General features: G+C 42.3%; 1 pseudogene; it reads left to right on the top strand.

The window, feature by feature from the left end:
- The first annotated feature begins 634 nt into the window (after window positions 1–634).
- Window positions 635–12,499, top strand: part of LOC147002937 (lysosomal Pro-X carboxypeptidase-like) — a 66,836-nt pseudogene continuing 54,971 nt past the window's right edge.

Here is a 12,499-nt window from a genome sequence, read left to right as displayed (position 1 = left end):
GGAGGGTGGGGTGACAGGAAAACAGAGTACCATGGACTGATTAGGTGGCCACAGGCCACAACGGAGGCAAAGAGCCTGAACAACCTGCAGGAGGGCAGAGGATCTGTCTAACCTTGCTCCACCAAGAGCCACTGTGCCCTTGCACTTCCCTTAGCCTGTTTCCTACTCGGTACTTCTATAGGTAGAAACGGTGATCACGCAGAGGGTTGCTGTGGTGGTCGATGAGGGGAGGTCACAGGCTATCGCGCCTGGTGATGACTGACATGTAAATTGTTTATTAATGCCCTTTTGTAGGATCTGCAGAGAGCAGAGATGTTGAAATGCAATAGAGACCGTGCTCCAAGCTTTGCAGTGACTATGAGGCAGTCTTAAAGCCTGACCTGAAGTAGCAGTAGGCTTCCAGAAGCCATAGATAATGATGAGCCCTGGCTGCTGAAGGACTTGGAGTATGAACGAAGGGAAGGTGGGCTGAAAGGCAGGTGGATGGTGAGAGAGGAAATTGAGCTGCCTGGTGTTTGGTTTTGCAAGGGAGTCTGCAGCCTGGAGCTGTGGGGTAGGCAGGCACGCACTTGCTTGCACTTCTCTGCCAGTGGTTCTCTCGCCCTGCCACCAGCCCTGCTGGCTAGCCTGAGCCATGGGCAGCCTGGCTTTCTTGCTCCTGATTTTCTTGGTACCTGTGGCTGCCACAGCTGTCAATCCAGCCCTAAGGGTCCTCGCTAACCTAAACTTGCAGTTCTTCCTCATATTTCAACCCGATGTGGCCAATAACTACTCAGTTTATTACTTCAAACAGAAGGTAATAAGGGTTGGGTTCCAGATCCCAACCACTAGCTCGTCTATTCTTGGAGGCCAGATGCCATCGGCCACCCTGAAACCCAGACTTCTTAATGCCTAGAACCTGTTCAGTCTTCTGCTCTCACAATCTACAGAACCCGAACATTCAAATTTCTCTTCCCCTCCCCCACCAATGGAAATGTGTTCTATCACAGTTCTGGAGGTCAGGTCCCCGGTACTTCTGATGTTTGTTCATCTGTAGCTGCCTGGCCACCACTAACCCTGCTCCCAGCCGAGTGCCTCAATCCTAATTCACTTTACTTTCACCAAATTAAAATTGCTGGGTGCCATCCCTGGCCCCTAGCTTGGGATGGCAATCATCCTTTGTTCTGTGGCACCCCCAACCCCCCAAACATGAATTCTAATGCCTTTACTTTCGAGATAATGCAGAATGTGAATCAAATCTAGAGTGCCAGCCTGCTATCTCTGTAGCAGGGCAAAATTGACTTTTAACCATTTAATAAGTTTTTGACAGTACCTGTTTCCCCGTAACCTTGAACATATGTAGCCTGGGTTCCTAACGGGGGTTGTGCCCGGATCTGAGGATGTGAGATCAGGTAGGCCTCTGCTCTATAACCTGAGTTCAGACTTTTATGAAAAGCGTTATGGATACTTTGTGGCTGGCTTCAGGTGTGGAACATGATCCTATAAGTCTGAATGGAAGAGGATCTCCGGTCCTCTGACAAGGGGTCCTAATAATGCCACATTTCTTGGAGTCTAACTAAAGATAGGCATGCATGTTGAAGATACTGGGATTAGGAAGAGTGCGTGGCTCTGATCACGAGAAGTCAGACTAAGATCCCACTCTGCTAACTCTGTAATCTTGAACAGTTTATACTTAGTTCCCCAGCCTGGTTTCTTGATTTCCTCCACGTTGTGATGGTGATTAAAAAAGAGTTGATGTGTTTCTAAGCAGAGAAGCTTAGCTGTCTTAAATAGGCATTTATCAATGAATGGTTACAGCCCTGTGTTGAGTTTGATTAGGGATTTGGGATGGAGGCATGGCACGGCTTTCCAGAATGATTTATCGGAAACAATTCTCTGTGAAGATTTATTTTATGCATATGACTACACTGTTACTGTCTTCAGACACGCCAGAAGAGGGCATCAGATTCCATTAAAGATGGTTATGAACCACCACGTGGTTGCTGGGAATTGAATGCAGGACTTCTGGAAGAACAGTCAGTGCTCTTAAATGCTGAGCCATCTCTCCAGTCCAGGGAAACAATTTTTAATCCAAAAACTTTGAAGAAGAGGAACTATTTTAATTTTTTTCTCCAGAAGTATATATTTTCTTTGCCCCAGAGGAAATATTTTAACAGTTGTCCAAGAAACAGAAGTCCTTTCTGAGGCAACTGCTTCAACTTTTTAGGCAGGCATAGTTTCTGCCTTTGTAGAACACCAATGTGTGTTTTCATTTCATACAGTATGGAGGAAATAAAGGACTTTGGGGGGGAGCCAGCCCCATGGGAAGACAACTGGATGCATGATGAATATTAGGAGACCCAGAACCCCTCTCTCCCTGATCTCCTTTCATCAGGAACCTTCTGCATTTATTCATTTTATTGGATGGAGTTGTTGAGTCGGTTCAGAATCAATCCTATCACTAAAAGCCAAACTGTGAAAACGGTCGGAATAGATAATTTAAAAATCCCTTTGAGAATGATGAGAAGTTATGAGAAGAGAATGAAAAGGGAGAATTCATTTCTACTTAGATTTCCTCATTGTAATTTCTTTTATCTGCCACTTGGCTCTTTAGAAATGTAATTTAAAACTATACCAGTTTCTACTTCTGGTGGCTTGCAAAATCTGTTTAGCTCAACTCAGCTTTTGAAGTAAGATATAATAATTCTTTGAATTTCTGCAGTGCCCATTGCTATGTCTCCCTTTTCATTTCTAAGTTTGTTAATTTCGGTAGTCTATCTGCCTCTTGGTTAGTTTGGCTAAGGGTTTGTCTATCTTGTTGATTTTCTCAAAGAACCAGCTCTTGGTTTTATTGATTTTTTTGTACTGTTCTCTGTTTCTAATTGATTGATTCAGTTTTGATTTTGATTACTTTATGCCATCTACGCATCTCGGGTGTGTTTAGTTCTTTTTCTCTAGAGCTTTCAGATGTACTTTTAAGTTACTGGTATGAGAACTTTCTAATTTCTTTATGGAGTCACTTAGTGCTATGAACTTTCCCCTTAGCACTGTTTTCATTGGGTATGGTGTGACTTCATTCTCACTGAATTCTAGAAAGCCTTTAATTTCTTTCTTTATTTCTTCCCAGGCCCAGATATCATTGAATAGAGAGTTGTTCAGTTTCTATGAATGTGTGTAGGCTTTCTGGTGTTTCTGTTGCTGTTGAAGTCCAGCTTTAATCCATGCTGGTCTGATAAGATAGAACTTGTTATTTCAATTTTCTTGTATCTCTTTAGGCTTGCTTTACGACTGACTATATATACGGTCAGTCTTGGAGAAGGTTCTGTGAGGGGCTGAGAAGAAGATATATTCATTTGTGTTTGAGTGAAATATTCTGTAGATATCTGTTAGGTCAATTTGATTCATAATGTTGGTTAGTTTCATTATTTCTCTGTTTAGTTTTTGTCTGGTTGATCTGTCAATTGGTGAGAGTGAGGTTTGGTGTGAGATTTAAGCTATAACAATGTCTCTTTTGCAAGTGTGGGTGCCGTTGCATTTGGGGCATAGATGTTTAGAATTGAGAAGTCATCTTGGTAGACTTTTCCTTTGATGAGTTTTTTTTTTTTTATTAATTCTGGTTGAAAGTCTCTTTTACTAGATATTAAAATGGTTCTTGGGTCTGTTTGCTTGGAATACTTTTTTTCCAACCCTTTACTCTGAGGTAATGTCTATCTTTATTGCTGAGGTGTTTCTTGTACACAGCAGAAAGATGCAAACAAGATCTTGTTTTTGCATCCCTTCTGTTAGCCTGTGTCTTTTTTGGGGAGTGGTGGGGGAGAGATTGAGTCCCTTAAGGTTGAGAGATATTAATGACCACTGATTGTTAATTCCTGTTATTTTGATGATGGTGGTGATGGTGGTGGTAGTGTGTGTGTGTTCCCTTGTTTTATTTTTGCTGGTATGGAATTACTTATTTCCTGTGTTTTCTTAGGTGTAGTTATCCTCCTTAAGTTTTCTAGTATTTTTTTTAGGGCAGAATTTGTTGATAGATATTTCTTAAAGTTGGTTTTTGTATTGAAATATTTTGTTTTATCATTCTATGATGATGGAAAGTTTTGCTGGGTATAGTAATCTAGGTTGGCATCTGTGGCTTTTTAGAGACTGTGAGATATCTGTCCAGGACCTTCTAGTTTTTTAGAGTCTCTGTTGAGATGGTGGGCATAATTCTGATAGGTCTTCCTTTGTGTGCTACATGACATTTTTCCCTTGTAGCATTTAATATTCTTTCTTTCCTTCATAGATGTAGTGTTTTGATTATTATGTAGTGAGAGGATTTTCTTTCCTTGTCCAATCTAATTGGTGTTCTATAAGCTTCTTGTATGTTTATAGGTATCTTTAGGTTGGGAAGGTTTTCTTCCATGATTTCATTGAAAATGTTTTCTGGTCCTGGGTGCTGAGACTCACTTTCTTGTATTCCTATTATTCCAAGGTTAGTTCTTTTCATTTCTTAGGTTAGGTCATTTGCTGGATGTTTTGTGTCAGTGTCTTAGTCAGGGTTTCTATTCCTGCACAAACATCATGACCAAGAAGCAAGTTGGGGAGGAAAGGGTTTATTCGGCTTACACTTCCATGCTGCTGTTCATCACCAAAGGAAGTCAGGACTGGAACTCAAACAGGTCAGGGAGCAGGAGCTGATGCAGAGGCCATGGAAGGATGTTCTTTACTTGCTTGCCTCCCCTGGCTTGCTCAGCCTACTCTCTTATAGAACCCAAGACTACCAGCCCAGGGATGGTCCCACCCACAAGGGGCCTTTCCCCCTTGATCACTAATTGAGAAAATGCCTTACAGTTGGATCTCATGGAGGCATTTCCTCAACTGAAGCTCCTTTCTCTGTGATAACTCCAGCTGTGTCAAGTTGACACAAAAATAGCCAGTACAGTCAGGAATTTTTTAGATTTGACATTTTCTTTAACTGATGTATCTTTTTTTTTCTATTGTTTCCTATGACTGAGATTCTTTCTTCCATCTCTTGTATTCTATTCCTTACATTTGTGTCTGTTGTTCTTGTTCTCTTCCCCACTAGGTTTTCCATCTCCAGGACTGTCTTAGTTTGTATTTTCTTTATTGCTTCTATTTCCATTTTCAGGCCCTAAGTAGTATTACTTATTTCCTTCACCTGTTAATTTGTATTTTCCATATATCTTTAAGGGGTTTATTTGTTTCTTCTTTAAAGGCCTTGTTATGGTTTGAATATGTTTGGCCCATAGGGAGTGGTATCATTAGGAAGCATGGCCTTGTTGGAAGAAGTGTATCACAGTGTGGGGTGGGCTTTGGAGGTCTCCTTCTCTGCTCAGGCTATTCCCCATTGCCAAAGAGAGATTTCTCCTAACTGCCTAAGGATGCCAGTCTCTCCTAGTTGCCTTTGAATCAAGATGCAGAAATCTCAGGTTCTTATCCAACACCTGTATGATGGCTTGGCTATGATGATAATTGACTAAACCTCTGAAAATGTAAGCTAGTCTTAACTAAATGTTTGCCTTTATAAGAGTTGTCTTTGCCATGTGTAGCTGCCTACAGTCACACAAACTGGGTTCCTGAGTGGGAGGCCGGAGCTGTAAGGAAGGGAACAGTGAGAGAAGAAAGGAGACCAAGAGAGATTTCTGATCAAGGCCCAATGTTTACTAAAAGTCTGTGCTTATAAAGGGGGGAGGCCCATCCCCTGCCACGCCAGGCTTCTTGATGCTTTGTTGCTAAGTTGTTAGCACTAGTCTGCCAGAGCTGTTAGCATTAGGTCACCAATTCCACAGGTTGTTAGCTATCTCAGGAATATCTCAGGAAGACAAGTTCAGCCTCTCAGCAGGTAGCTGTATCTTGGAGAAGAGCAGTGTAGGTGACAGAGCAATATAACCATCTAGTTCTAGTTCAAAAGGCTCCACCCTAGGTTGTCTCATTCACAGTGGCAGCAAGGTCTGAATCAGCCTGCTCAAGGCTGGGGGAGGCTACAAAGTCATGGTGTCTCTTTATAGTAATGAAACCCTAACTAAGAAGTTGGTACCAGAATGGGTTATTGCTATGATAGGCCTGACCATGATTTTGTTTGGAGGAAATGTAGATTTTGGGACTTTGGACTTGGAAAGCATGTCCAAAACTTTAAGTGGGACTTAGTGGGCCATTCCAGTAGGAATATGAAAGACACTGGTGTTGAGGGTGATTGGAGATTGTTGTTATGATGTTTTGTTGAAGAATGTGGCTGCTTTTTGCTCTTGTCTGAATAGTCTACCTGAAGATGCCAGTCTTCTGGTCACCTTTGGAACAAGATGTAGAACTCTTTGTTCCTCCAGCATCATGCCTGTAGGCTGACATGCTTCCCACCATGATGTCAATGGACACCATGAACCTTAAGCCAGCTCCAATTAAATGTTTTTCTTTATAAGACTTCCTTTGGTCATGGTGTCTCTTCATAGCAATGGAAACCCTGAGACAGGTCTCTACTTGTTAGATTGTACTTTCCTGTATTTCTTTAAGGGATTTAATTATATCCTTTTAAAGGCTATCAGATTGAATTTAAGGTAATTTTCTTTTGCTTTGATTGTGTTAAGATACCCAGGGCTTGCTGTAGTAGGATGGCTGTGTTCTGAGGGTGTTATATAACCTTGGCTTTTGTTAATAGTGTTTTTACACTGGCCTTTGGCCATCTGGTTGTCCCTAGATGTTCCTGTTGTAGCAGGTATTGGGAGGGGGCCTAACCTTGATGATGCTGGTGTGGCAAGCCTCTGGTGGGTATCCTTGGGCTGTACAATGGAACTCAGGGGGTAGTACAAGTCTCCCAGCAGTTGGGTGTGCCCCGGGGACACATCTGGAAGGGGGTGGGGTGCAATGGAGCTCCGAGGGGCAGTACATGGCTCTGGGCAGCTGGGCATACCTCAGAAGACTTGGTGGGCAGGGGAATGGGTATATATGGAGGGGAATGGGTATATATGGAGGGAGTCTAACCTGTATGATTCTGGATCATCAGGTCTGCTGAAGGTTGGCAGAGAAGTGGCCAGACAATGGAGGTTGGAGCTGGGGATGGGAGTGGTGCAGCAGGCCTGTACTGGCTAGTTTTGTGTCAACTTGACACAGTTGGAGTTATCACAGAGAAAGGAGCTTCAGTTGAGGAAATGCCTCCATGAGATACAACTGTAAGGCATTTTTTCAATTAGTGATCAAGGGGGAAAGGCCCCTTGTGGGTGGGACCATCTCTGGGTTGGTAGTCTTGGTTCTATAAGAGAGCAGGCTGAGGAAGCCGGGGGAAGCAAGCCAGTAAAGAACATCCTTCCATGGCCTCTGCATCAGCTCCTGCTCCCTGACCTGCTTGAGTTCCAGTCCTAACTTCTTTCAGTGATGAACAGCAATGTGGAAATGTAAGCTGAATAAACCATTTCCTCCCCAACTGCTTCTTGGTCATGATGTTTGTGCAGGAATAGAAACCCTGACTAAGACAAGGCTGCTCCATAAAATTCATCTTAATTCTGCAATTTATGCCACTACTCAAAGATCTATAATTTATACAATGAGGATCATGTCATAGGGTATATTTTTACATTGTAAGACTCTGGTGAGCCTTAACTTACCGGAGACTCCCGAGTGAACAATGCAGAGACAGGAATCAGTGCAAAAGCAAGAGGAATTTTATTGATCCAGCATGCTGGGGTCACCCTGCACATGGAGAGAGAGACCGATCCCGTGCAGCCCATCCAGAGAGCCTGTATACAGTTTTCAAAGCAGCAGCCATTAAGCACAATGTGATTGACAGAACAGTGTGACTTTTAAACTGATTGGTCTTTAGGGAGTGAAGTAGGTGGCCAATGGTCTTGGAATGTGTCTACAAGCTCTGAGCCTCCCCTACCTGCAGGTGTTCGGTGGTCATCCCTCCTCTCTGTGGTCTGAGGAATGTAATTAGACCCTCTCTTCTGGAAGGGAGGGGTGCCTATGTGCTCTATGACCTTTCTCATCCAGGAGGGGAGGGGTCTGGTGGAATTTTTCAAAGTTCCTGAGCTGACCTCTTCAACATGCCAGCACTGATGACTAATTGCTAGACTGAAAGCAAAAAGAAAAAGCAGATCAAATACTAAGTTACATCATAGTGTGTAAGAGGCTCTCACTTGTTACCAAGCTACTCCTTTATCAATGGAAGTCACCTCCCAAATAGCTGCATTTGGTTTTGATTTGAAGGTTCATGTTTTCAAAGTGAACAGTCAGCACTGTTAAAGTTTTACATTATAATTTCTTGCTCTTGAGTTAGAAATTGGACACTAACAATCTCTCTATGTGCCTGTGCTCATGCTTGCCAATTGTTTCAGACCTAGAAAGTTCATGTCACTAATACTCTACAAAATATGCTACTATCCCATGAAGATCCTCCAGACTCTTGCTAAGCCTCTGCACACATACATTACTGACTTAGCCATCATAAGACCCCTCACTCATCATTTACAAGACCTCAACTCATCACAAAGCTGTTATTTTTTTTTATCAAGAACATGAGAAAACAAGCCTAAAAGACATGAAATAACTCATTCAAATTTAAACAGCTAATACATGGTAGAGTTGACAAGAAGGATCAGGTTTGTTTTCTAAATCTTTACTCTTTCCACTATTATCACAGAATATATTTGTGGTCCTGACAATCAAAAATGTCAAAGATAGGAACATTAAATTTTAGTTAAAAATCACTTTAACTGATGTTTGCCTCCACCCCCCTCTTCCTCTGTGTGTGTGTGTGTGTGTGTGTGCGCGCGCGCTCGTGCTCATGCTTGTGTACATTTGAGCGTTGATTTAAGCATTATTTTAGAGAAGCTTTCCGAAGGAGTCCACACATGATGAGAAGAATGCTATATTTGTCCATACCCTGTAAGTTTGGCCAACTACATTGTGATTTAATAACCCAATTTAAACCTGGAGCTACAAGCCAGACAATTGTTCTGACTCATCAGACAGGAAAGAAAGGAAGTACTAGTTATTCTTTGGCAATCTTTTTCCTTTGCACTTTGAAGCAGGGTCATGCTGCAGACACTGTCCTTTTCAACACTCGGAAACCTCTGCCACTTCCTGAGGCTGATGGCTTCTTCCCATGAAGAAGTAGATCATTGGACACAGTATTGAAAAGCAGGGGTGACAGCTCTCTTGTCCTCAGTGCTGATGGTTTCCTTTCCCCTGGAGCAATTGGCCTTGAAAGATACTAAGCTGATCAGATATGCAACAGAGACCAAAGATATTTGTTTGCTTCGTATGTGTGTGTTCTAATGTTTAAAATATATCTGCTCTTTAAAAAGGCAGAAATTCATGTTTCCTGGGTACCTCTCTGTTATTGTGCATATGTGTGTGTGTGTGCATGAGTGTGTGTGTCTCATATATGCACAAAACTCAACGTACTCAGACAGTTATTTTCCAACTGGTAAAATATTGAAGCCTTTTAATATTTTAAGACCCTGATGAAGAATGGTTTTTGTTTTTCTCAGGTAGTCAGCACTTTAAAGGTAGGGTATTGCCTAAGTTCCTACATATTACTTATGTTCTTTAATGTTCCTTCTATATAGATGCCCTCATTAGTTTTTATTTTCAATTTGACACAACTTAGAGTCACCTGCAAAGATGGAATCTCAATTCAAGGGATGCTCAGGTTAATTTGGCCTGTATTCATGCCTTTGAAGAATTGTCTTGATTGCTGATTGATGTGGGAGTGCCTAGCCCACTGCGGGCGGTACTATGCCTAGGCTCTATAAGAAAGCTTAGTAAGCACAAACCTACTAGTGAGACAGAGTGAACCAGGAAGCAGCATTACCCCCATGGTCTCTGCTTCAAACTTCTTATCGTTAAGTTCCTGCCTTGATCTCCTGCCCCAATTTTTTCCTGCTCTAATTGCTTTTAGTTGTGATGTTTATTGCAGTAACAGAAAAGGAAACCCGAACAGTGGGTATCCAGAACAGGTTACAATGCTAACATGCTATCACATAACCTTTCTTGCTAAGATTGCTGAGAGGTTTTTGTTTTGTTTTTGTTTTTGTTTTCTTTTTTCTTTTTCATTTTGTTTTTGCATTGTAGTTATTGGCACACATTTCCTGCTTATATCACTTTGGAAACGCTGGAATTGTCTGATTCATCTTCTCACATCCCCACCCAAATCTCGTCATTCACAGCCCAGTTACGTCACAGTTTATGTCCTTTTTTTACACTTCTCAGATTTACCACCTTGTAACTATATCATTCCAACCAAAATTATTGCAATGGCCTCTTTAGTCTCTGTTCTTTTAGGGTCAGCCCTGGCCCCCTTTGAGCTTTCTTCTAGTCCAGGCTTCCTGGTCTCTACTTTAAATGTCCTTTTAATCACAGGGACTTTTGTCAACTGGCCTGAAGTAATACAGCTGTCCTTCCCCTCCCTCCTGTAGTTTACTGTCTGCAGTGTTAACTGCAATGCTTTCTGAGGCTGCCTCAACTCTTACGATATCTTGGACTATCATTTGACAGGCTGTTATTCTCCTAGCAGAATTATTGCCCTCACAGCAGAGTAATTCCTCAAGCCACTTCGATTTCATTTTGATAGAGATAGTTTCAGATTCTTTTAGCATGTTTGCTCAGTCATAAGTAGTTTTGTTTGAAATAAAAGCGCCAAGGTTCAGGTAACATGTGGGGGCAGGCATGTAGTTAGTATATTGGGGTGGCTTAGGCAGCACTGTGGCTGGTTTGAAGGCAACCTGGGTTCTGTAATGTGTTCCAGGCTATCCTGAGCTATGTAGTGAGGCAGTATCATAAGAGAGAGAGAGAGAGAGAGAGAGAGAGAGAGAGAGAGAGAGAGAGAGAGAGAGAGAGAGAAGCAGACAGAGAGAGGCAGACAGAGAGAGGCAGACAGAGAGAGGCAGACAGAGAGAGGCAGACAGAGAGAGGCAGACAGAGAGAGGCAGACAGAGAGGAGAAAAAGTGTTTCAACTTTATATAGCTCATGGTTGAATCACAACTTCCGTTTTATCAAACACCTAAGGCATACAGACCTTACAAAGATGAGTGTGTTTTTCTTGTGTTAGCAAGGAAAAGCCTAGAAGTCTTTATTAAAGGGTGAGTATAGCTGGTTGTGGTGGTGAGATTTGCTGAAGGAGTCAGAGACAAGAAGGCTGTGAGTTCAAGGCCAGAGTGAGCTACACATCCCCCCCCCCATTTCCTCTGCCTTATTAAAAAAGAAAACAAAGGGGGGGCAGGCAGTGTGAAGCATCTGGAAGGAGGTGTATAGTATAGCATGAGAGTTAAGAACAGGGCAAATTCCACAGTGCAAAGAACTCCTGACAGAAGAAAGAAGGCTCCTGGCTATCCTTAAATGGTTTGCAGATTTTTCCCTTGATAACTAAATCACTCCTCATAGAGGACTGTTTTCCACCAGGGCAGATGGGTAAAAATGCACATTTATTTCTCCTCTAGCTTTCCTTGGGCGTTATTTTACTATTTTGCTTTCCCGTCATGTGCTTGCATAACTGCAGGGTTTGTTGAGGTTTTCTTACTAAGAAGTTGTTTCTAAACATTACCTATAGAGAAGCAGGAGCTGGGAAGAAGGCTCAGCAGGAGAAACACTGCTTGCCAGCATGAGAACCTGAGCTCTGCTTTTAGCATTCACTGAAAAAGCTGAGCAGGACATAGCACACGGCCTGTGCTTGTAAGGGTGTGTGTGGCAGAAATAGGTGGATCTCCAGAGCTTGCTGGCTTCTATAGCTCTAGGTTCAGTGGGAGACTTGTCTCAAGGGACTAAGAGAGAAATACTGAGCAGGCCAATCGAAATCTTTCTCTAGCCTCTGTGTGTGCACAAGCACATGCATCTACGCACACACACGTGTACGCCATTTCCCCCAGGCCCTAAACTACACACAAACAGCAACACGGGATGCAACAAGAGGCACATCTCAGGTTTACTTCTCATCCAGTTTGTGTATGTTATGGGTGACTAAAATCAAACATTCCAAAATGGTGAGCTCTGAGGTCTGAAGGCCATAGGAGGAAAATGTCACCACTTGCAAAGGGTAGTAATTATCTTCTCCTTGTGGGTTTCTAGGACTGTAGTTTTAAGGGGAGGAGATGCTCTGTAATAAGTAGAAATGGAACACTAATTATAGCCCCCGAGTCAGTTTGCCTCAAAGGTGCCACTTTGTTTTCCATTGCCGTATTATGTAAATGGAGTAGCCTTTATGGTAAAGGTCTTCTTGTTTGTATTATTTAGGTCAATTCTTTTCCCTTGTAGGAGCTCCCTTATTTAATGGCTCCAACGTACCACTTAATTGCTTCAATGAGAGCAGACTCGTACCTCTGGGAAATCTATCATCAAGCTGCTTTTAAGGTTTTCCAGGGTCACATATCAAAAGTAAACAAAGACATATTAGTTGTGATATATTTTTGTGTGTTTTATTAATATCTCAGTATAGGCTTTCCAATGGCTATTATCACAGCTATATGCTGTGATTTAATGTTCTCTGAGCCTTTGCTGTTGGCAGGGACTGGTAAGTACAATGGCTTTAGTTTTGCA

Source organism: Mus caroli, unplaced genomic scaffold (assembly GCF_978045245.1).
Source record: "Mus caroli unplaced genomic scaffold, Mus_caroli_1 scaffold_8, whole genome shotgun sequence".
Taxonomy (NCBI): domain Eukaryota; kingdom Metazoa; phylum Chordata; class Mammalia; order Rodentia; family Muridae; genus Mus; species Mus caroli.
The sequence above is the reverse complement of the archived record's forward strand: the minus strand, read 5'-3'. Positions and strand labels throughout refer to the sequence as shown.